The sequence below is a fragment of the Emydura macquarii genome, unplaced genomic scaffold (assembly GCF_026122565.2).
Source record: "Emydura macquarii macquarii isolate MOO-44397 ecotype Brisbane River unplaced genomic scaffold, CSIRO-AGI_Emac_v2 contig_1146, whole genome shotgun sequence".
NCBI lineage: Eukaryota > Metazoa > Chordata > Testudines > Chelidae > Emydura > Emydura macquarii.
The window spans coordinates 8,161,286-8,187,446 of NW_027131283.1; the positions used below are offsets into that span (position 1 = coordinate 8,161,286).

The following is a 26,161-nucleotide window of genomic DNA, read 5'->3' on the forward strand; positions in this document are numbered from 1 at the left end:
TCATACTGTGTAAAGAGATCTCGCACCAAGTAAAGGTGGAGAGGATGCTGAGTCAACAACTGACGGAGTGTGGGATGCCAGAATTGATGAGGCCACCCAGGTGCTATGAACCATTGTAAATCCTCATACATCATCAGGTCAGGGCCCTGAGGTGATTAGTATCAGTACATATAAAGTGGGAACACCATAAACTGGGAGTATTGTGACACAGGTCTCCCAAACACCCTCTCTGGGCTCTACTCCCGCGAAAGGTACCCTCAGGGAGTGGTCCAGAGACAGTGCTTCCTGCCCCTGATAGCCCTAAGCAGAGTGAGAAGAGTCGGAATCCAACAGGGGAGTTCTTGGTACCGGAGTAGGTGATGACGTCCCTCTGTTCATAAACCGTACCAGCAAGAATCTGACTCTACCCTGGCTTAAGAACGGCATCGGAGATGAGTACTATGCTGGGGACAGTATCAGTTGGCATCTTTGTTCAGGTCTCCAGACAGCAACAATAACCCTAGTTCTGGGAGGATGAACAAGTCATCCAGTGCTGAGTAGCAGGTCAACACTGATGAGAGGGCAGCAGCCTTTTTTACCACAATGAGGGTGGCCAATACTTCACACTCAAGTGCTGCCAATCTACATGAGGCCACAAGGGGTACTAAACTGACACCCTCAGTACCAGCAAGTATCATGCTCTCGCTATTGGCAAATGTGCCAGACTGATACTTCCGTGAACCACACTGTACTGAGCCAGAATACAGCGCCTTACCCAATTTAGAGTGGGACAGGGACTTGTGCCTCTTTTTGAGGACTTGGATAAGGAACTCTCTCCCTCTTTCCATTCTGGGTGTGTCTGTGTCTTCCTTTCTCAGTCTTCCCTTAGCTATGCTCATCCGAATCTCTCGGAGTCAATGCAGGATCTGGAGACCCTAGAACCAGCCAAAGCCACACTAAAAGTGGTGCTGTTGTCATCCTCAGACAGATGTACAGGGGGCTCTCCTTGGTCAGAGTGCAAATCCACCATCATGGACTTGCTCACAAGGATCTTGATGCAGATCTCCTATGACTGCCTCATCCTCCATGATGCAAGTACTGCACTTGGATTGGATGAACGTTTCTCCCAGGGAGCTGTTCATCATTTACCGTGACGGGATGCTGGCAAACCACACAGCTTTTGAAGCCGTGGGTCTCTGGCATGTTCTCCACACTGGATAAAGCAAAAGGGAGGGGACCCAATGAGAACTTATTAATTATCCTTAGTACTAGCTAACTACAACTATTAGTAACTATCTCTAAGTATTTATAGGTGAAGCTGAAAAGATGCAGCAAACACTGAAGGCTCCTTCCTAGACCCTGAGTGATAAGGAACTGAGATGACAATGGTCTGGGCAGCCCCTTTGTTCTCTCAGTGTGCAACAGAAGCAGGGGTGCATGTGTGAACTGAATGGACATAAGTAGGAAGAATTATCCAGTACTCAGTGCTCCTGGGACATGTGCAATTCTGAAGTGCACTATACATAGGGACAGGCACTCAAAGAACTGTGGTAACTTAAGTGCTGACTTTTTAACAGTGATCACAGTACTTTTAGAGTCAGTAGTAATTATACAAAGGTTCAGGGCCTTCTAGTTGTGATCCTGCCACGTATAATGTTTGAGCATAAGGTAAATTAGTTTGAGGAATGGGTCCCAAGTGTTTAGTGCTGCAAATTCCCGAGACTGGTCAAAAAGCTATGCTTTTTACATTTGAGTCAGTCTCACATGTACTTGAAGCAGGTTAGGAAAAATATTTTAGATTGGATGCTCACTGTTCTGGATTAAAATATATAATCTCATTTAATAACAAAGCACAGCCAAAATTAAACTGTTTCTCTCATATACTTCAATGGCTTGTCCCAGGAATTTCTTCAAACACTTGACTTAATACAGTTTGGCAAGAATCCAAACAGGACTGCTTTGCTGCTCCAGAAAAAATAAATAATGAAGGGACCTGGACTTTTCCCAAATTATTATAAATTTCTGTCAGGAGGAGGCAGGCTGGTAACTTGTTTTATACTAGTCTTTATTGTTTGTGTTACAACAGTAGCAGCCAGAGACCCCAATCAAGATCAGAAGCCCACTGTGTTAGGTACTGTGCAAACATATGGTAAAGAAAGGCAGAAGTGCTGACTAGACCCAGAACAAGTGCAGAGCTCCCAGCTGTTAGTGTTTTAGGGTCTATTTTTAAAAGTTTCAATTCCCAGTTTTGTTTGAATCATCACAGCACTAGCAGCCCCAGTCATGGACCATGGACTGTGCTAAGCATTGTATCAACACAGAATAGCCAGGCTGTCCCTACCTCAAAACCTAACAATCTAAACTTAAAACATGAGCAAAAAAACCAGAAACAAAAACAAAAAAACACAGAAATAGACAGAAGAGGGAGTACAAGAAACTGAGACAATATTGCTCAGTATGATAAGCTATGAACTCTCCCAGAAGCAGCCTAACCATGATCAAGGTTTTTGTATGCATCACCACAAAGGAGAATTTAGAGAAGAGATTTGAAAGTGGATAATGAGTGCTTTGCTGATTCCCATGGGAAGCTCCTCCCAACCATGTGCGCAGCATACAATGCACAAAGGTGCTAGTTTGAAAAGGTAACAGGTGGACAATGGAGCCTAGCATCAACATCTCAACAGCAATGATCTCTCCAAAGATGAATGGTAGGATGGGGGATAGGCCATGAAGAGAAAATAGCCTTGAAAGTGAAGACAAGCAGCTTATATCTGATGCAATAGAGAGGTGGGAGCAAAGAGGGGGATGACACGGTCAAAGAATTAGGAAATCTTTGCAGCATCATTCTGAATGGATATGAGTGGAGCATGATTGCTTTTGTAAAGACCAGAGAAAAGGGTGTTGCAGTAATAGAGATGCTATATAATCCATCCATACAGCTAAAACACTCATCCAGGCTCTCACTTTGCATCTCAAAGATACAGCAGTTACAGCAGAAAAGAACATGCAAGATTTAAACATAGCCTGAAAGCGAGAACCTAGAGAGGGTTCGAACCTAGGTTACGAACCTCAGGGACAAGCAGGACGGTAGTGATGTCTGTAGTGATCAAGAAAGGAGGGAAGGAGTTGGGTGAAGAAAAGATTAATAACTGTATTTTAACCACGTTAAGCTTGAGCCGATATCTAGACCACAAGTGTCAGAGAGACAGGAGACTTGTAAATCTGCAAGTCATCAGCATAGAGATGGTAGTTGAATTTGTGTTCGCAGATGAGATAACCCATAGATAAGGTGTAGAGAGAGATGAGAAAGGAACCCAGGATAGAGTCCCATAGAAACCACCTCCTTCCACCCCTCCCCACCCTCCACAAAAAAAAAAAAAAAGTTGGGGGGGAAAAATGAGAAGGATCCTCCAAAAGAGCAATTAGATAAAAGAAGAACCAGGCAAGGAGAAAGAGAGGACAAGATTTCAAGAAGAGAAGCATGGTCAAAGGTGTTGAAGGCAGCTCGCAGGTCAAAAAGGAAAAGAGAAGGAAAGGAGCAGAGGGCTGAGAACAGACAAGAAATCATCAGCAACAATGGACTGGAAGTCACAGAAAGGCCAAGAGATAGGGCATGAGGAAGAGAGCTGATAGGCAATGCTGAAAGAGACCAAGTGTTGGTATCTTGCAGCATCTATTTCTCTTCCCCCTTTCCCTTTTCAAGAAAATTGATTTTAAACTGGAACTGGTGCAGAGAAGAGCTAGTAAGATGATTAGGGGAATGGTGATCTTATCTTACAAGAGAAGACTAAAAGAGCTTGGTTTATTTACTCTAAAAAATAAAGTGGGGAGGGGGAATATACGATTGCTCTCTATAAATGCACTGGGGTGTAAACACCAGGCAAAAAAAAAAAGCTACCTAAACTAAAGAAGAATGTTGGCACAAAAACAAAGCGGGTAAAAACTAGTCATGAATATGTTTAGGCTACAAATTAAAAGGTTTCTAAACCATCAGAGGAATGAGATTCTGGAATAGCCTTTCAATAAGAGTAGTTGAGGAAAACACCCTAACTAGTTATAAGACAGAGCTTGATACATTTGTGAATGGGATTATATATTCATGATAGCAGGGAACTAGACTCTATAATGCAGGAGGCCCTTTCCAGTCTTATGGCCCAAGTTCCTACATCAGATAGGGGAAGCTCAGCAACAGAGATTAGAGAAAGTATTGCTTGGTAAAGTGAACGGTTCTTTTGTTGAGTGGGGAAGTTGAATCAGGGCTGCAAAGCTAATAAAGAGGTGAAGATGAGGAGGTCCAATAGGTCATGAACATGGAAGTTAAAGTCTCTGTGGATGAGTGTGGGATAATGTGATGAGAGGGAGCATGCACCAAGGGCCAAATCAGCCTTCTTCTCTGATTGGGGAGGAGATTCGAAGATTATGTTCATCTTAATCTTTTCAGCCACTACTGCCATAATATTTGATATTTTGGGGTAGTTTCCCAACATGTCACTTAATATGTGATGGGATAATTCAGCCAATTAACCAAATAAACCAAAAAAATTAAGGGATACATAATATTCCTTTCTTGTTTCCATGCATTATGACATGTTTTAGTTTGATTTATCTGACCACATATGTCCTTTATCTGAACCGGAAAAAATGTATGGGCAAGGACACTTTCCTCTACCCCATATTGTCAAGACAGAAAAAATGCTTCTGCAATGCCCTTTATAATAGCATAAAATAAAGGCTTTCCTTTCTATTTCTGGCAAGAAGTATGGAAAAAGTACAGGCAAGACACCAAAACTTGAGCTAGTGTATAACGGCATATCTTCACTGACATCTATAAAGTTATGCTAGTGTATACTACCAGAGGATCAGGCCTAAATTGTGCTTTGTTCTTCACTATCATAACCAATATCAGAGCTATTACTTTCTTTAAGTAAAAGTTGAGAATGCTATTCCCTAACCTGGAAAGGGTGGGCTACCCCAATGGAAAGAGAATAAGCTATACCAGTAATACAAGTGTAACTACATTCACACTAGGGAAGCTGTACCAGCATAAATATTTTGGTTAAAAAAAAAATCAGACTCCCTAACGGTAACAGTACAAAACGATAACTGGTACAAAAATCTGGGTACAAATCAGGCATCAGTATAATTTTACGTGATCTAGAAGCTGAACACTAATATTTTTGGTCTTCTAAGTTAAGGGGATCTACCCAATTTCTTTTTCATTTTCAGATGTTGGAGAAGAGTAACACAAATTATCAAAGACGTAATACTAGACTGGTGGAGCACAAGGATTCAGCATGTCACCAATGGAGGATTACCACAAATGAGTAAATGTCAAATCAAAAGGAACAGAAGAATGCACAATACTGAAGAAAACGCAGTGGCAAAATGTAAGTGTACAAAATCTAAAAAGCATTTTAATGTGGAAAGGGAGCATTGATAAATTCTATTTAAGTTAAAATAAATCTCAATAATAAATCTCATTCAGAGAGTCAGATAAGAGAAAGACTTCCCTCTCCCCCACATTCTTCTTCCTTCTATTCATGGAATATTAGTTTCATCACATGCAATGGCAAAGTAATAAGCAGTTTAATTATTGCCAACATTATATTTACTAGTGAAGGTGATAATTGGCTGTGATTCCACACTGCTCATAAGAACATCTATTCTTTTCCTTTCATAGGTACTGAAATACATATTCTCTGTTGCCTGGGTAACAAACATTCTTCCCTGAATAAAATCAAACATTTTAAAGGACACTATCAATTTTAGTCACACTTCTGTCTAATTTTCATTCCCCTCCCCATATCATACTGTATAACTGAGTGGTTTTCAAACTTTTTACCATCAGATCCCACTCTTATCAAACAAATAAGCTCAGGCTCCACCTTTATGTATGCTAAAGATAACATTCATTTTGCCATCCCTTAGTTGAACAGAGGTCAATTGTGTGGCCTTGAACCACATCAGTTTCCATTGTTGACAGAGGTGACATTGTGGAGCATGGTGTAATTCGTTTATCTGACTCTCATCAGTCCTAAAATAAAAACACAAAACATGCTGCATTCAGGCAAATCTGGAAACCCCAACTCTGTTACCATGAGTTGGCACAAAGAACAGCCCCCTTCATCATTTTTCCTCCAGTTCTCTAACCATTTTCCCCAAGTGCCTTGGAACCAACCTTTACTGTCTGCCGTACTGCCCTTCAGCAGATCAGCAACAGATTCAGTCCTAATGGACGCCCTCTGCTGTTCTCTTACTGCTCACAAATTCACCACACTATATACATTTATTAATGAAACACTAGAATACTAAAGTACATCAAATTATGAAAGCTTTTACCAGCTTGACATTTCAATGAGATTAACTTGATTAACTTGTTCTGAGCCTGGTGCTTTTTAGAAGGAGAAGACTAATTGAAACTGAAACTGGAAAGTGATCTATGAAACCTGAGGCAAATCAAAGCTGTAAGGAGAGTTGAAGGGGGAAAAAAGATTGGGGGACCCCAAGGACAACCCATGTTACCTTCAGCCTCTTTCACCCTTCACCATCCTACTGAGAAGGCCCTAACAGAGCCAGCTGCCTCCTCCTTCACCCATTTTCTCCACCCAGCAAGGCAAACATTGAGAGCAGAAATGGTGGCTGGGATAAGTCACTGAAAGTGAAACCCTATTCAGTCCCTGCCACCTTGTTAGCTGCCACTATCACAAATAAATAATTATGTGCTAGGCACTTTCCAAACCCTTAAGGATGGCCCTTCCTCCAAGACCACAATCTAAGGATAAAGACGAGTAGACAGTCAGAGGAAGGGGATCAACAACCAGCAATTTATAATCAAGAGAACTTGATTCAGTATAGGCAGCACAGAAGTGGGTTTTCAAGGAGGACAAGGAAGGGAAGAACTTGAAGATGACCTCAGGCAGATTGTACCACATGTGGGGCTACTTGGTATATATATATATAATATTGGAGATAGAGAAAAGAAGCTTAAAATTTAGTAAGACAGATGGAAAGCCAGTGGAGGGGTTTAAAAGAAGAGAAGTGGTGACATTTTGTACAGACTGAAGGGGGACGTGTGTTTGAGAAGCCAGAGAAATGGATCTGGTAGTAATCTAAACGGGATATAATAAGGGCCTAAACAATAGATCTGTCCATGAGGAAAGGAAAGATCTTGGAAGTGTTCATGGGAAAGAAGAGGAAGGATTTGGAAATGGCCAGGACATGTGAGGCAGGAGTTGAAATTAACACTCAAGGGTGCAAGCCAAGGTGCTGGGGAGAACAGACACATTGAGAATGACAAAAAGGAAAGAAGAGGTTGGTTTTTGCCATGCTGTTTCAGGTGACAACACATCCAAGAGGAGATTTCAGAGATAAGCTGAGTTGTGGGACTAGATGGAAGGAGACAGTTCGGTAGTGGAGAGAAAGATGTGCACGTCATAAGTATGCAGATAATAGCTGAAGACATGAGCTGATGAGACAGGGTGTGAAGTGTGAAGAGCAAAAGGAGTAAAATAGCCCTGAGGAATACTCTTAAAGTAGAAAAAGGAGACGGACCCATCTATTAAAAGAAAGATCACAGAGGCTAGAGGAGAACCAGGAGAGGACAGAAGAAGCTCAGTGGGGATGAGAGATAAAAAAGGAGATGATGATCAACGGCATGACAAGCAGCAGAGGGACTGAGGATGGTGAAGACAGAGTAAAGGTCCTTAGATTTGGCCAAGAGGTCATTACCCTAATAAGGTCAATTTCAACAGAGTGGAAACATCAGGAGCCAGATTAGCATGGATGTAAGACAGTGTTGGAGAAGAGGAAATCAGTGCATTGCTTGCAAACTGCTTGCTAAAATATTTGAGAGATGAAGGAAGAAAAGAGCTGGGTAGGGAGTAGGAAAGGCGGATACGGAGAGGGGAGTTCAGAGTATGCTTATATTGAGAGGAAAAAGGACAGACAGGTTGAGAAGGAAAGAGCTGAGGAGAGAATAAGGACAATGGAAATGAGGTGGGAAGGGATGCATTTATTGGCACAGGTGAAGAGGAGAAGGCAGAGAACTCAAGGTCAGTGATGAAGAAGATCGTGGGGGTCAAAAGATCTCAGCAAATTTTATAATTTTTTTCTTTGAAGAAATGGGTACTTAGCTTACAGTAAGTGTAGTTCTTAGATATGTATTGTCCATAAATATTCCACTGTTTGTTGTGTGAATGCATCCAATTTAAGATTGTTTTTGGAGCCTGTTGGGGACCACACTTGTGCCTTGAGAGTCCTTATGCATCCAACCAAGTGTGTGAATGGCAGGATTCCCCAAACATCCCTTATTTCCTTCACCAATACAGGATCTGGGAGTTTCAGACTCCATAATAGTGAGGAAGAGGGGTGGGTTGTTGCAGACATATGGACAACATCATGAAGAACCACAGGTACTATAACATAAATAAGTTTCTTCTTTAAGTGCTTGTCCATATATATTCCACATGCAGTGACCTATGTTATAGGAGATAAATGACAGGAGTCCAACTAAACAATGATTGTAGGACAACCCTTATCAAAATTAGTGTCACATCTCAATGCTTCTACTAGACAGTAATGCTGAGTAAACAAGTGCACTGAACCAAGTAGCTGCCCTACATATCATAGGAACATTTCTCAAAGAAGACAAAGGTTGCTTGCCAGTGGTTCTGCACTTGCTATTCTCTAGCATAGCTCAATACAATCAAAGATCCAGTGAGAAAGTGTGTGTTGAAATGGCCTGTCCTTTCACACTGTCCCCATAAGTTATGGGCAGCCTGGGCAATACCCTAAATGACTTAATTCTACGTAGAAAGAAAATGCACTAAGAACACCTAGGATGTGAAGCTTGATCTTGCCTTTATCTGAATATGGTTTGGGGAAAAATACAAGTACGTATTGTGGTAAAGTCAGGCCGGATGGCCACATAAAGGTATACCAGGGCCAGTATGTGAGCCCAAGAATGCCAAAAGCCCCTTTTCCTGAAGACAGAGGACAGATTACTGCAGGGCAATTAGAGACACCTGGACCCAATGAAGGGCTACTCCAGGTGTACTTAAACCCTGCCTTCACTAAAAGGCAGGTGGAAGGGGGCAAAGGAGTAGGAAGCTGCCAGAAGGTTTGTGGCAGCTGGGAGGAGAAATTTCCCCCGGGCTAGGAGACGGTGCTTCTCTGAAGCCAGAGCAGCAGAGAAGGAGAAAACCCTTGGCCCCAGCCAGCAGTAGGGAGCCACAGCAAGGTACCTCTCCGGGCGCCGGGGGCATGCCGAGGCGAAAGGACAAAAGGTTTGTTCAGTCTGGGGGCGGAGTTGCCGCAGGGCCCACTGATAGAGGAGACTGCTGTCAATAGGTGAGAACAAGGGGGGTGTTGCTATACCACAAGTGGTGTCAGGAGTGGGATTGGCCACAAGTGTGGAGAACCACCCGGGGCAAGGTAACCCAGCCCCAAAAATGGATGAGGTTGTGAGAACCCCAGTGCAAGCCACAGCGGCCCAGCAGGAGACTATGCGGGTCTAGATGGCTGCCCAGCAAGAGTCAGTGCGACTACAGCAGGAAACAAACCAGCTGTTGATTAGCCAGGCAGCACAGAACCGAACCACCCTACAAGAGAGAGTAGGCCAGCTGAAAACCATGGCCCGTGGCCATGAGAGGTCACGCCCCCTAAGGGCCAGCAGCTGTCTACAGAAGATGACGGAAGACGACGATGTGGATGCATATCTGTTCGCCTTCGAGAGAACAGCCGTGCGGGAGGCCTGGCCCCAAGGTCAATGGGCCAGCATTCTCACCCCATTCCTGTGTGGGGAGACCCAGAAGGCCTACTATGACCTGACAGAGGAGGCTGCCTCCGATTACCCTCAGCTGAAGGCAGAGATCCTTGCAAGGCTGGGAGTTATGACCGCCACCTGAGCCCAGAGATTCCACGAGTGGAGGTACTGGAAGGGCCAAGCACTAAGGTCCCAGCTCCTCGACCTGATTCACTTGGCACAGAAATGGCTGCACCCAGAAGTCCACAGCACGAATCAGATTACTGAGACCCTCGTCCTGGACAGGTTCATGCTGCCGGACCTGGGGGGAGAGGGGGGTAGCCGGACTGACCCCACCTCATATGATGACTTGGTCGCCCTTGTCGAGAGACAGTTGGCAGTCAGGGAGCTTTCACGGACTGCTGGGGAAGAAGGGCATCAGAACAAGAGGTTATCCCCCGCCCCAAGGGCTCGGACTCCTGAAACAGCGGGCAAGCCCATGCTGGGGAGAAGGGGGTTTGGGGACCCCAGGGGGGCAGGTTATAGCCTGAAGCCTGGCAGCCCAATGGGTAGGGAGCTGTCTCGACCAGGGTACAGGTGCTACGCCTGTGGGGAGCTAGGGCACCTAGCCGCCCGATGCCCAAATGCAGGGGAACCCATGCAATGCGGGATGAGTGAGTTTGCCGGTCCCTGCAGCCTGGTCTACCCGGTGGGGGTGGCGAAGACCGCCCATAGATACACCCGGCCAGTTAAACTGAACGGCATAGCGACCACTGCTCTAGTGGACTCGGGGAGCGCCGTCACTCTGGCCTTGGGGAAACTGGTGGGCCAGGACCAGCTGTCCCGGGCCAAATGCACTGGAATAACCTGTGTGCATGATGCAGTCAATTTGTACCTGACCACTCCGGTCAAGATTGGGATTCAGGGGCAGACCACGAAGGTAACAGTCGGCGTCATCCCGAAACTTCCCTACCCAGTCCTCATAGGCCGGGACTTCCCAGGGTTTGGGTCCCTACTTCCCGTGGGAGACTCCCCGACGGGTAGCAACCCTGAGATCAGTAGCAAGAACTCCATTGGTTGTCCTCCCCCCGTGTTCGCTGAAACCACCCAAGTCCTGGTCCCTGCCACAGGGAAACGGCAGAAGACGCGGCAGGAGAGGTGAATGGATGGATGGTCACGGGGGCACGCTTATCCGACCCAAGTAGCCCAACCCCATGGTGTTGAGCGGGGAGGGAGGGGGGGTATATGTGGTAAAGTCAGGCCAGATGGCCACATAAGGGTACACCAGGGCCGGTATGTGAGCCCAAGAATGCCAAAAGCCCTTTTTCCTACAGGTAGAGGACAGATTACTGCAGGGCAATTAGAGACACCTGGACCCAATGAAATGCTACTCCAGGTTACTTAAACCCTGCCTTCCCTAAAGGGAGGGGGAGGAAAGGAGGAAGAAGCTGCCAGAAGGTTTGTGGCAGCTGGAGGAGAAACTTCCCCCGGGCTAGGAGATGGTGCTTCTCTGCAGCCAGAGGAGCATAAAAGGAGAAAACTCTTGGCCCCAGCCGGCAGGAAGGAGCCATACCAAGGTACCTCCCCAGGCCCCGGGGGCATGCCAAAAGGAAAGGACAAAAGGCTTGTTCAGTCTGGGGGCAGAGTTACCGCAGGCCCCCCCAATAGAGGAGGCTGCTGCCAATAGGTGAGAACAAGGGGGATTGCTATACCACGGTATATAATCTGAAAGACTATTTTAGGTAAAAATTTAGAGTGAAGTCTCAGGGACACACAATCTTTATGGAAAATTGTATATGGGGCCCTGCCATCAGTGCTTGTATCTGGTCCTACCCTTCTTCTGGTATCCAATGTTACTGCTGTAGAAAGGCTATTTAAAAATGGAAAGATGAAACAGGGAACATGTAACTAATGGCTTGAAAGGTGGGCCCATTAACCCTATGAGAATTATATTTATATTATATATTATATTTAGTCCCAAGGAATCTGGCCACTGTAGGATGTGAAAGCATAGAATACTCAAGAATTAGATGGTTGAAAACTGTTTGATTGCTAGGTGAACCCTCAGAAAACTCACTGACAGTCCAAAGTTCCATAAGGACAGAAGGTAGTCAAGTATCCATGCCAGAGATGGGGATACTGCACCCGGCTAGTGAAGCTCTTCCACTCAGAAACATAAGTATGCCTTGTAATCTTCTGTGGATTAGGATGTTTTGTTCCTCGGATCAAATAGGTTCTTTTGCCTGATGTTAGCCAGCCAGCATCAATGCCATGAGATACAGAGAATATGGATGAGGGTGGAGGATTTGACTATGTATCTACTATATTGCATGGATAGGCAGTTATTAGAAGTTGGATGGAGAGATTCTTTATCTCCAAGTACCAGAACTGTCTCAGGCAGAGTGATCATGGCAGCCCCAGTGAGGTCACGTGAGGGCGTCCTGAAAATCCTCAGGATTAATGGAATTGGAGTTAGATTACACCAACCCTAGAGACCACAGAAAGAGGAATGCACTGGATAGTGATCCCAACTTTATCCCCCTTTGGAGCAGAACATTGGACACTTTGTAATCATCACAAATGAGTAATTTTGTGATGGACGCAACAATTAAATCAATGTACAGCCTTCTGACTGAATGGATTTTGCTCCTCCACATTTGTTTACATAAAATATGGCTACAAAGTTTGTCTGTCATGATTTGAATGGTCAGTCCTTTTTGAAGCTGAAGGAAAGCTGTGTGAAGGAAAGGTACCCATGAATAGCTATTAGCTCCAAGACATTTATATGAAATCTCATTTCCTGAAGAATCCACATACTTCAGTGTTTGAAGTTTGTCTAAATGGGCTTCCCACCTTAACATGGAGGCATCTGTCACCAACATCTTAGATGGTAATGGAGGAGCAAAGGGCGCTATCTTGCAGACTTTAAATTGGTGGAAAGACCCCCTGAACGACAGGCTTTCTGGTGGAAAATGTACTAACATATCCAGGTGATGTCTGCTTGGCTGATATACAGACTTCAACCATCCTTTCTTGCAGCAAAAGATGAAGTCTGGCAAGCTGAATTATATAGGTGCAGAAGACCATGTGATCTAGCAGCCTGAGACAGGTTCCCACAGATGTCCTCTGGTGAGCTAGTAGGTGGGTGAAAAGGTTTAGCATGGCTTGAAATCTTTCCTGTAGTAGGTAAGCCACTGCAGTTGTGGAGCCTAGAATGGCTCCTACAAACTCCATCCCTTTAAGCCGGAGTCAGTTTGACTTTATTTACTTTCAGGCCAATGGAGACAAAAAGTTGCAGAGTGCATTGAATGGAGTCTTATTTGTTGATAGGACTTTCCATAAACAAGCCACTCTAAATATGTGAGAAAAACCTTTAAAAAGCCGTTACATATTCCCTTATGAAAACTGAATTTAAATTGCACAGTTTATACATGATTAGACAATGTAATTTGGGTAAATCTCATTTCAGAAGGGACTGTCATGTTGCTGAACAAATAACTTTCCTGCTATTGATTCATGTTTTATAAATCCCATGATGTGTAGACAATTCTAGCCAATACACGCCTAACACCTCTAATGAAATAACTATATATTATACATTTAAGGGATTTTTTTTTAAACTACCTCCAGCTATTGAAATAGGGAGTAGAGTGTCAAGGTTTCCATAAACACAAACAAGCCGTTTTCACATTCAAAAGGAATTGCTATAGAAATTTCTACTGAAAAAGTGTTTTAGTTTATTTTAAGGGATACATGGTAGATTGAGGAGGGTTTTTTGTTAATGCCTCATATTATTTAAATTATGCTCTAAAAAAGCATAATTTACGTTCCACCTCACAGCAAATATTGCAAAGTGCTACTGAACTCTAAGATCAAGGACAAAAGCGAAGGTTTGAATATGGATGCAAGTCCTCTGTTTTGGTTAAAGACTACTAATTAATAAACAATCGTGTAAATTATAAAAGACATTTTGTAATTGTGTCTTAAACATTAAAGACGTGCCACCTACGTACATTTTAGATCTTCAAAATACTTCAGTACTGAACAATCAATCCTCACTCAGAGTTTTTTCCACATTTCTAAAATGTGAAAAGAGGTCAAGTGACCACAAGTCACTGGCACAGCCAAGACTAGAATCCAGGATTTATTAGTTTCATGTTTACCAACAGATTACATACGGTCTCTAAAACATTGCCTATCCTCATAAATTTACTGCACTAAGAACCATTTGTTCCCTCTGGCATGTTGTAACACATTTTGTGCCCTGTACCCCCTCTCCTCCACACTCCAAATGATTTACAAGAATGCTGCAGTCTATTTGGATTACTTTCAGTAAAGCTAAATTAATGTTCTAATCCAAACAATTTCAGCCTATACCATATGGACAGAAGTTACTAGAAATGGTTCAACTAGTCCTCCCACTAGTGTCCCACAGTACATGGACAGCCCGCCCTTTGAAGTCTCCCAAAATCTGCTGCTTCTGGGAACTGAGTGAGAAACTGATATATAGACACAGGGCGTTGCAACTGAAATGGTTTTGAACCCTATTCTTAATGCTGACACAAAGACAACTGCAGCAATTCAGAACACTTCATCATCGCTAGTGCAGACACAACAAACTATTTGTGGCTAAACTAGTGCAATACAAGTAGTTCATAAAGGAATAGCTCACTTATCTATCCTGAAACAAGAGCACTGATCTACAACCCTAAATATTGATATTCAGTTTAATTTCCCCTACACAGAAATCCAGTGATATTTAGAACTAAGTCCACTGTATCTAGTTACATTATACAGAGCATAAGAAAAAATAAGCCTTGAAGTAAGTTCATGGCCTTTTTAAAGTGCTAAAAATAAGAGTTTTGAGTTCTTAAGATTGTTACAATTCAGATTGACTGGAAAATTATAATAAGGAGCTTGAGCTTGAGGGGAAGTGTTGGAAGAAGAGGAGTAGAGAGACTGTCTCCAAGGGCATAGCTCAAGTACTGAACCATGCATTAGTGAAACAAGACTAGAGAGTTTTGACTCACTGAGCTCCAGTACCACACTTTGGATCTGATGGCTACATAAAGTTAAAAGAATTAAGAAACCTTGGTATATATGGTAGAAAAATATCACCAGAACCCCTTCACAGAATTAAAGTCCTCTAATTCACAATTACTTGTAACACAACTTGTTTTGTATGTAATATACAGTAAATACAGTAAAAAAATCAGATATTTATCTTAAAACAGTTTAAGCTGTTTGATTTACTTAAGTGATGGCTGTAATATGTTAAATTTTCATCAAATGCTGTAAACATTAGGTTATAACCAAAGTCACAATACTTACGATGAGGTGGGGAGGGGATTTTAACAAGAGTACTCTAAATTTGATAGATCACATTATTTAGTCCTAACATATAATCCAACAATTGATCTCTTATGTAAAGATGGATTTAAAACCTAGCTATAAAGATTTATTTTAACAAGCTTAGTCAAAATTTTTGGACTGCTTCTCACATTCTTTGGAGAAAATTGTATTAGCAAACAGCTTGTCCACAGGCTATGTTTTAGGAGATAAATTATATTTATTTCAAGAATATTTCTTATTCCAATTGTTGCTAGAAAACAAAATTGGAAAATAAGCAAGTTTATAATTGGGTATAAGATGAAAAGCCAATTTTACATAAATATTTCATTAGCTTTCCAGAATTTTTGCACTACTATATGTTATTCAGTGGTTTGCCACTCTCACAATGACAAGAACATAGAAGTCAAAATAATGAAGGTAACAAAAGAAAAATACAATGCTGGGTATCCAAGCTATGATTTCAAGTACTTTAAATGATGAATATGTATGGAAGGTATCTTCAAGATTCAGAGAAAATTTAAATTTTCTTGAAAAGGATATGTTAATGCTCAAGTCAGATCAAGTAATTGTTACAAGATTAAGCTTAATAAATGTATTAAGACTGGGGTCTTTCATTGCATGATCATGCAACAGTGGGCACTGTGGATCATACTACTTTACAAATACAAAATATTTGCCTACATAATATTATAAACGTACCATAAAGGTATTCCTACACAAGCTATTAAACTGATAAATAAGAATCTTAGTAGACCATTTTAAATCCAAACAAGTGTGCACTAGTAGTTATGTTGTAGCTCATGCAAATGTTCAAAACTGGATCTCTTCAGAAGCAGATTTCCAGATTATACAAGTATAGTACAGATTTTAGTATATGAACTACACATCTGAATAAAAACAGATTTCCTATTCCTTTCAACAAGTACAACATCAGAGTATTTTTCCGTGAAGGGAGTGTCAGTCACAAGCAATGTCTGGGTGTGAGGAACAAGTCCTGACTCCAAAACCCCAAACCAATTGCCTGCTCTCTCTCTCTCTCTCTCTCTCTCTCAAAAAAAGGTTAAAATAAGAGGGGCAGGTCTTGCCATTTCTTCATGCTCTAATATTACTCTAAGTATTAAGACTATGGTAGTGCTTTTCTGATGCTTTCAAGTCTTGCATGTCATGGCCAGAAACTGATTCAGTGATTCAAAAGGAACCTACATACCCAATTATTTTGGAGATAGCAATTGAACAGAAGTGATATAGTAATGCTTACCTGTTTATTTATTTTCTCTGAAGTAGCTTTTCCACCAATCCACTCCTATAGGTCCTTTCACTGTAGAGAACAGAGGCAGTTTCAAAGTAGTCATTCATGGGCAGCCTACTTGAAATGACCAGCCCTACATGACCTTCCCACAAGGAGGACAGTTGAGACTCCCACTCTAAACATAAGCCTCATAAAACCGCATAACACCTGTTTTTTGTTTTGTTAAATATACACAAATTTTGCCATAATGCCAACTGTCTGTAGCCATTTACTTAGTTTCAATTAACAGGGTTGTTATGGATGATGGTCATGCTGCTCCAGAGAAAAGAAAAAAAGCTTAGTTTTTTTGTTTGTTTCTCTTAGAGTGACTGGTGGAACATACACTAAGGAAGTGACTAAGATTAAGTAAAGGAAGAAGATTAACAAAGCATAAAAACGATGAAGTTTAACACGAGTTCCATGACTCTCTCAAAGAAGTTCTTAAATCGAGTCTTCAGCAAGGTGACCTCTGCTTCCAAAATATGGATACGATGATCTCATAAATCCAGTTTATAATCCCTTGTGTATCTCAATATTTGGCCAAACTGTAGTTCTTCAGTATCTCCTCTTTATGGCAAAATTCTTTCTGCACCAAAATAATCCATATTGTTGCCCTGGGGAGTTAACCTTATTCCCTGTGGCAGCCGAATCCCTTTTATTTAGAGGTTTCCAATATAGTTACTATCTTCCAACTGATGCTTCTGAGTTCTTACTGCTACATCTAGGGTGAAAGGAACTAAAGGGGAAGATAATTTTTCTCAAGTCCTTGTTCTCTGAAAACATACTTCAGTTACCCTAATGTCTCAGTACTGGAATAAAGAGCATTTTTCCTTGAAATATGTAGAATATGGTATTAGTTCTATGAGTGAAGTCAGAAGAAATTCATAACAGTATTTTATTTTTATGAACACCATCCTCAGGAATCTTTTTTTTTAAACCAATGTTACTAAATCACTCGAACAATACAGAGAAAGAGAGAGAGCAGCCCTCAAGCGTTCCACCCCAGAAATGCACCTGCTCAAGACCTTCTCTTGAACAATGCAAGCTCATTAATTAGTTCACCACTTCATCAAAGGACAGTGGACATGCACCAGCCTTCATAATCTGAGCAGATTACCCAAGCATTTAGGCAATCTGACTGGTAAGAATAAAACATTAAAATAAGTTCATTAATAACAGAAAGATAGATTGTAAGTGATTATAAGTTTTAGGCATTGAGGTCAAAGTTGGTTAAATAAGAAATAAAAATAAAATCACAGTCTAAATTCTAAATTTTATCAGACTAAGAAAGGTTTTAATCAAGCAATTTTTCTTGCCCCAATAGGTGTGGTAAATAGGTTATAGTTCTTAATACACAGGCTGAATTCTTTGCTCAGCCTGGGACCAATCTCGCTGGTTCAAAGTCTTTGTCTTCCAAACAATCTTCTAGGTGTTGAGATGGGGGAGGAAAGAGGATTTTAGGCTGATGTCACAGATTCCAGTTTTTACCCCCCCAATCCATGGGCATAGGAAGATACTCTCAAACATGGAGTCAGGGATCAAATATTCTATGTCCCTGGTTGAATCACTAGGTTAAGCAATCCTTATGGTCTAGATGCTTGTTCATGACAGGCCCACTGGGAGAGTGGATTCTTCTTAATGGACCATCAACACATGGCCAGCTAGTCCTAATGTAAATCTCTCTTGGGGAGTTAGTTGCTCCTTTGTTGCCACCGAAAGACCAGATGTGGGCATTTCCCAGGCTCACAACATAGTTCAGTAACACACATATAGCAAAACTTCATAACTTTAGATACAATAGTAACACACAATTCAACAGGATAGTAATATTCAACAGATCATGACTTCTCAAATGATAACTCACAATGTAAGGAAGTGGCTCTGTGTCCTCCTTGCCTCCCCTCCCCCTCCCCCCCTGTTTTAATGTATATAGTTATAGGGGTCCATACGTGTGTGTGTGGATTCTCTATTGTTTTATATGAAGTGGGTCCCTGTCCATCAAGATGACCTAGGTCAAAAGGTCAGAGCAGGCAGTTGAGCAGTCAGGAGAACAGTGACGGCCAATCTGCCTATTAACAAGGCACTGACCAATGGGAACCAGAGATTGGCGCTAAGGGCCGTGTGCATAACATCAGTAGTGCTGAGTGCAAAGCTGGAGTGGCGTGTGCACAACCCCGAGAAGGCGGGAGAATCCAGCTTCCCCATTGGCTGGTAAGACTCTAAGCGAGTCTATATAGGTTCTGTGACAATGACAGTTGGTTGCTGTCCGTTTCAGAGACAGAGTGGAGGGAGGTGTAGAACAACAAGGTTGTAGGGAATTGGTTAGGCTCGACGTGGACCAGGAATAGAAGCAGACATGGAAAGAACTAGGACGAGAAGCAGACGTATACATCAGTATCAGACGATCGGAGACATCAACGCCAGGAGGCGAAGCCAAAGTGTGAGATCTTAAGGACTTGGGGAAATACTTACCAGGGTTTGTGTTTAAAGGTTTGGGGTCCTGGGGTTCAACCCCATTGTGTTCTGACCCCTGTGCTTGTGTTTATTGTTTGTCACCCAATAAATTACCCTGTTGTTTTGGAAAGGAACCCTGCTTGGCTCATTTGTTCTTCGCCTAGAGCCGCCATTAAATAGCGTCAGGGTCAAGACCCCTTAACCTGTTTGGGAGGAGGGATCCTAGGACGGGAAGCCCCTTTCTTTCGCAACAACAAGGCATACTTTGTACAAAAACATATTATAATCATGTCACATGGGGGTTCCAGGGTGCTATTTTGAGGTCCAGAGTGTCTCACTATTCATCTACCAAGAACTCCCAAATGCTCAGAACTTCAGCTATCTTCAGAATAAACTCTAGCCAAATTCTTGCATATAACTAGAGAGTAGTTCCACGTCCAGAATAAAATACTACATAAACTACATATTCTGAATAAAAACTCCATCATATTAGGATCTCCTTCTAAACCAAAACTGGAACCAAACTGCTGGCATGTAAAATCAAAAAGGCTGTAAAGCCTATTTTAAACCAAGGGCGGGGAAAAAGATGACAAATGCAGAGGAGCACAATGCTTCGGGCACAGCTGTGTAATTTACCTGTGCATGAACACTTTTCACAAAGCGATCACTTTCTTTCTGACTTATCACTCCTTATCCTCAAAGGAAACCTGCACAACACTTTCAAAAGATAAGCCTGGGAATTTAAATTCATAACTCTGCTAGACACTAAAAATCATGGATTGAACAGAGACACTCGATTTATTACAACCAATTGGTAACCCACTAATCACCTTCTTTTTGTCCTATGATTGCGGAGTGTTAATGGGCCACTCACCTAGAATGGAAGCAATCTATTCCAACTTGCATTTAACTGTGAAACTCAGAGTACCTTTCCCAGAACTGAAGAAGAGCTCTGTGTGGCTCGAAAACTTGTCTCTCTCACTAACCGAACTTGATCCGATAAAAGATAGTGCCTCACCCACCTTGTCTCACCATGGTTAAACAGCAGAGTAAATGAGGCAGGTAGAGGTAAAAAAGCATCCTTTAAAAATTGGAAGTCAAATCCGAGTAAGGAAAATAGAAAGGGAGCATAAACTCTGGCATGTCTAGTATAATTAGGTAGACCCAAAAAAAAAATTTGAAGAGCAACTAGTAAGAAAGACAAAGCAATTTTTTTTTAAAAAGTACATCAGAAGCAGGAATTCCTGCCAGTCAGTCACTAGACAATCGAGGTGCTAAAGGAGCACTCCAGGAAGACAAGGCCTTTGCGGAGAAGCTAACTGAATTTTTTGCATCAGTTTTCACCGCAGAAGATATGGGGGAGATCCCTACACCCAAACCATTCTTTTTGTGTGACAAATCAGAGAAACTGTCCCAGAATGATGTGCCAATAAAAGAGGTTTTGGAACAAATTCATAAATTAAACAATAATAGGTCACCAGAATCCGATGGTATTCACCCAAGATTTTTGAAGAAATTCATATAGGAAATTGCAGAACTATTAACTGAGGTATGTAATATAATTGCTTAAATCAGCCTCTGTGCCAAATGACTGGTGAATAACTAATGTAATGCTGATTTTTAAAAAGAGGCTCCAGAGGCAATCCTGGCAATTACAGGCCAGTAATCTTAACTTCAGTACCAGGCAAATTGGTTGAAACTACAGTAAACAACAAAATTATCAGACACAGATGTGTCTGATATGTTGGGGAAGAGTCAAACACTGCTTTTGTAAAGGGAAATCATGCCTCAGCAATCCATTAAAATTCTTTGAGGGAGTCAACAAGCATGTGCACAAGGGTGATCCAGTGGATATAGTGTACTTGGACTTTCAGAAAGCCTTTGACAAGGTCCCTCATCAAAGGTTCTTAAGCAAAGTAAGGAATCAAGGGATAAGAGGGAAGGTCCTCTCAAAGATCAGTAATGGCTTAAAAAACAGGAGATGAAGGGTAGGAATATATGATCAGTTTTCACAGTGAAGAGAGGTAAACCAAGAGGGGTCCACCAAGGATCTCCATACGGACCTGTGCTGTTCAACATATTCATAAATGATCTGGAAAAATGGGTGAACTGTGAGGTGGCAAAATTTGCAGACTACAAAATTACTCAGAGTTAAGTCCAAAGCTGTGAAGAATTATGAAGGGATCTCACAAAACTGGGTGACTGGATGACGAAATGACAGATGAAATTCAATATTGGTAAATTGAAAGTAATGCACATTGGAAAAAATAATCCCAACTGCAACTACAAAATGATGGGGTCTAAATTAGCTGTTACCACTCAGGCAAGATCTTGGAATTGTCATGGATAGTTGCTTGCAAAACACCTGCTCAATATGCAGCAGCAGTCAAAAAAGCTAACAGAATGTTAGGAACCATTAGGAAAGGCACAGATACAACAGAAAATAGTATAATGTCACTATATAAATCCATGGTATGCCCATATATTGAATACTGCATGCAATTCTGGTCACCTTATCTCGAAAAGATGCATTATAATTGGAAAAGATGCAGAGCAGGGAAATGAAAATCATTAGGGATATAGAACAGTTTCTATATCAAGAGAGATTAAGGAGGCTGGGACTGTTCTTCTTAGAAAAGAAATGACTAAGGGAGGATATGACAGTTCATCTTAGAAAAGAGACTATTAGGAAGGGATATGATAGAGGTCTGTATAATTATTAACAGTATGGAAAAAGTGAATAGGGAAGTGTTAGTTACCCATTGACATAAACACAAGAACTAGAGGTTACCTTATAAAAATAATAGGCAGCAGGTTTAAAACAAACATAAGGAAGTACTTCTTCACGCAACACACAGTCAACCTGCGGAACTCATCAACAAGCCATGTTGTGAAGGCCAATAATATAACTGGGTTCAAAAAAGAATTACCTAAGTTCAAGAAGAATACCATGAACAGTTATTAGCCAAGATGATCAGGGATACAATCTCATGCTATAGATGTCCCTAAACCTTCAAATTGCTAGAAGCTAGGACTGGATGACAGGGGATGGGATCACTTGAAATTGCCCTGTTCTGTTCATTCCTTCTGAAGCCTCTGGAACTGGCTGCTGTGAGAGATAGGATATTGGGATAGATTAATCATTAGTCTGACCCAGTATGGCCATTCTTATGAACTCCAACAGAATCTAAATTACAATGTGAGTACAACAGGCTCGAATGAAATATGGATTCCTGCTTCAGCAGATGTCTAAAAGTTGAAAAATGGGATACAATCACAACCACTAACTCTGGGAACCATTATTTATTTGACACAATCAATTATATGAGCCCTTTCCTTTCTGTGGACAGGGCACATAAAGAGAGGTAAAGGAAGAAACGCAAGGCATAAAATTATTTGCCATGTCCTAACAAAGGACCGAAAAACTGATCCATAAACTCCCTGGAGAAAGGTAGTGGTCTTTGCATTTCTCCTTGACAAAAAAAAGTCAGCCTCTAGATCATAAAGCCATATCTGATATCCTCCTATTTTGTGCAATGTCTTCTATATATAATGGCTCTAAACCTGTGGACAGCTGAATGGCCTCTTAATCCAGTGATAAATTCCTGGAACCTCAGATTTTGCTCAGGTATAACACATGGCCAAGCATCATAAACAGGTTGTTTGCACCACATTCAGCTTTCCTATATGCAACCTCATTTTCAGATTTGAAAGGAGCCACATATACGCCATTATGGCGATGTCCCCCAAATATTTGGAGACTGGCATTCATCCTGATCATTCCTCTGAAATTTGTATTATGCATGCCAAAAGAACTATCCACACAATCTTAATATGGCCTCCTCCCAGTCTGAATCTTTCTTTTTTTTAAATCAATAACCTTGCCTTCGTTGGTATCTATTTCAAACCTGTAAATGGAAGATTTATAGTAAAACTGGACTATTTTTGTTTGTTTTAATCATAAATGTTTTTCTGTAAGGAAAATGTTGCTGATCCTGAAGTCAGCAGGAGTTTTATCACTGACCTCTATGGAAGTAGGGCTGGACCAAACATGTTCAGTATTGCAGACACAATAACAAATTCCAAAGACTGGACTTCAGTTGGAAAGTTGTCCTAATGAGAAAAGAGAACAATGCTTTGTGTCCTGAGCATTACCAATTATCATAATCAAGATCTTGGTAACACTTTGGGAAAGTTTCCAGCCTGAAAAGCAGAATTATGTTGACAAGCAAACCTTGGAAGTTTCCTGTGCAATAATCAATACATGAAAATAAGCATCCATTCTATTATTGTCAGTCTCTCAAAAAAGAGAATGATTCTGCTCCTCTCTCCCCCAATCCACTCCATACTCACACCAAAAGACAGCATAAAAAACTTTTGCTAGTTCTGACTCTGCTATCATCTCTAGAACATTCTCCACCCAAATCCATTAGCTCTTTTTACATTATGTTCTGAGATGCTGTCAATTTGAAATATGGAAATCTGCATCCTTTAGACCCACCTATGTAGTGTTCAGCTTTTCAAGAGAACTCTATAGTCTCCTCCCTTTCTGATGTTTGTATTGTATTTGTACTGAGCTTTTGCACGATAATACTGGGTTTTAAATATGAGGACTAGTTTCCTTTTCTTACAGACTCTTTCTCCCCCTCTGAATCCCACCTCCTCATCGCCACCTGCCTCTTTTCTGTAGGACTATGGCAGACGGTGCCTGAGGATCCCCCACGCGGGGGGAAAGGGCGGAGAGAGTGTTGGTGCAACTCCCATCCTGTGCAGGCCCTGAGATCTCGTGCGCTGCCTCACTGTTCAAGAGCTCCCTTGGTGCGATGGGGCCCAGTAACCCACCTGTGCTGACCAGGCGACAGCCCTGGAGTCTCGGTGAGCATGGCAGGGCTCCAAAACAGTAGCGCTGGGCAGTAAAACAGGCCGGGAGCCTCTCTGGGCATGGCTGGGCCCAACAAACCAGTGGTGCAGAGCAGTCAGCAGTCCTGAAGCCCCTCTGGGTGTGGCAAGGCTCAGCAAAACACTCCTTCTGGCAGGCTCTGGGAGAGAGTCTCTCTCCTCTATTATCCCATCCCACTTTGGGGCCTCTGCTGGGCTTTTAACCCCTGCTTCCTGCCAAGGAGTGTGTAGCTTGCATGACAGGGAGGGGCTTTCTGGCCCCCGAGGGAGCTGAAGGCTCTCCCTCTGGCAGGAGGAGCATATATACCCCATCACAAGGATTTTCTAGGTTTGTATAAGAAAACCCTGTACTGCAGCATTTGACACACATTTTTGGCCAAGCTTGTGAAGACTTAACGCTCAATTTGATGGCATATCGGTCTGTCACACAGTAACTTTCAAACTCCATGCCCAATAAATTCCAAAATTTTAGGAAATATTCTAGACATCGGTAGCCAGAAGCCTATTGATTTGGGGGATAATCAGAATATTAAAAAAAAGAAAACAAGGGACACATTCAGCCAGAGTCTCCTGTTAATGGCACCCTATTCATGCCTTCCATCATAACAATATCCCTGCCCACCCTCCCAATAGAGTTTAACATGTTCACACCCTGATCTCTGAACGATCAAAGGAGAAATAATTACTCTCCATGCCTGGAGCTGTTAGGTGGATGCTCAGCCTACATGGGTAATCGGAGAGAGGATAGAGAAGAAGGCTTCTTTCATTCCTTCCTTATACTCTGTGTCCTCAAAGCCTGCTCTCCAGTTGGGCAAGGGAAGGCACCAGCCATCCATCCACTCCATCCAATCAGGGAGGATGAAAGGGTTAGGTATCCTTTGAAGGGTGGGGAGGGGAGAGAGACAGAGCCTCTAGTACGGTGGGGAAATGAGGAACAGGGAAGAGAATCACTATTATGGTGTGGAGAATGTGCAAACCTGGTGTGTGGGGGAGAGGGGAAGGGTGAAGAGAGCCCCAGGTACGGTGGGGAGAATGGGCCACCCTGCAGTAGTGGAAGGAGGGACTGATGGGGCACACAAGACACCTGCAAGAGGAAGACTAGGAAGAGTTACAGAGAGACCCTGAAATAGAGGGGAATGGGGGGTGGCACATACAAGGCTTGTGGGGTGGAATGCATAAATACAAAGAATCCCTGGTGTGTGTTTGGCCTACAGAAGTTATGAGGTATGCATCCACAGTGCCCTTGTCAGCATAGAGATGTTATTAAATAGACACTATCCCTTTGTTTTCCTTAAGAGTTTTGTCTATGTTTGGGAGAACAGGCTCCATAGTACAGTCCTATGGTCTCATAGAGAAGGAAAAGTTACAAATGTGAGAACTGAACCCTCCTCCACAAAATATTAATGCAATTCAAAACTAAGGGAGTAGAAATTCAGAGATAAGAAAAGTCTCACTGCTGTCATAAGATTGATTGTATACTAACAAAACACATTCCAGCACTGATATTACATAGAACAGCTGTTATTCTCTCAAAGGCAGAAATTCTAGCAGAAAGGTCACGGAGGTAGGTTCTTTTAATTGTAATTGAACAGCATTGCAGCTACCTATAATCTCCACAGTCAATTACCTTAATTTAATAGTGACAGAGGCACTTTAGGAAGAGTACTTTTAGATGCAAAGCCTCTTTAGATTATGCAAAATTACAATGTATATTATGCTAAACAGAAGTCAGTGGCCTCTCAATTCCTGACCACTATGAGCTTCTATTGTCACATGATTCATTGTGTGTCTGAACAGCTTATTTTTGCATTAGTGTACTAGAGTATAAAATGCCAGAGGCATAAATCACATCTTATGTTTATAAGCACTGAACACGCTGTCAGCATTCAAATATATATTAGATCAAGCAAGTGCATCTCTTTTACAATGATGCAGTAGGCATTGCATTACAAAATTTTATTCCCCTTACAAGTACTTTAATACTAATGCAGTTGTTTTCAGTCTCAAAATAAAATATCTAATGGCTAAATTCTGCCTTCAGATACAGACAAGTAATTCTAATCATCAATAGAAATTCTATGATATCACGAGGAGTTGCACAGGCATACCTAAAGGCAGAATTTGCGCTCAGAATTATGTAATTCTTGTATTAACGCTTTTATTCTCAGATCTGCAGCAGATACCTACAATGAAAGAAAGCATTAAAGGAAAATGGAAAAATCGTCTAAGACAACTTTCTGTACGTAGGAGGCCAAACACAGAATGTAACGAGACTACACTGCATTTTCAGACATCAGACGAGGGTAGGTTATCATTATCCTGACATAGATCACATTAGGTGACCTTTTTATAGTGCCAACTATAGTCTCTTTTGGAACCTCAAATATTTTTAAAATTTAACTGAAATAAACTTTTAAAAGATACTTTCGGATTCCCCCCCCCGACAA

At 41.9% G+C, this 26,161-nt stretch overlaps 1 protein-coding gene across 2 annotated transcripts in view; it reads right to left on the reverse strand.

Moving 5' to 3' along the window:
* Nucleotides 1-26,161, reverse strand: part of CDK19 (cyclin dependent kinase 19) — a 173,150-nt gene that overhangs the window by 108,966 nt on the left and 38,023 nt on the right. The gene's annotated exons all lie outside the window — the stretch shown is intronic.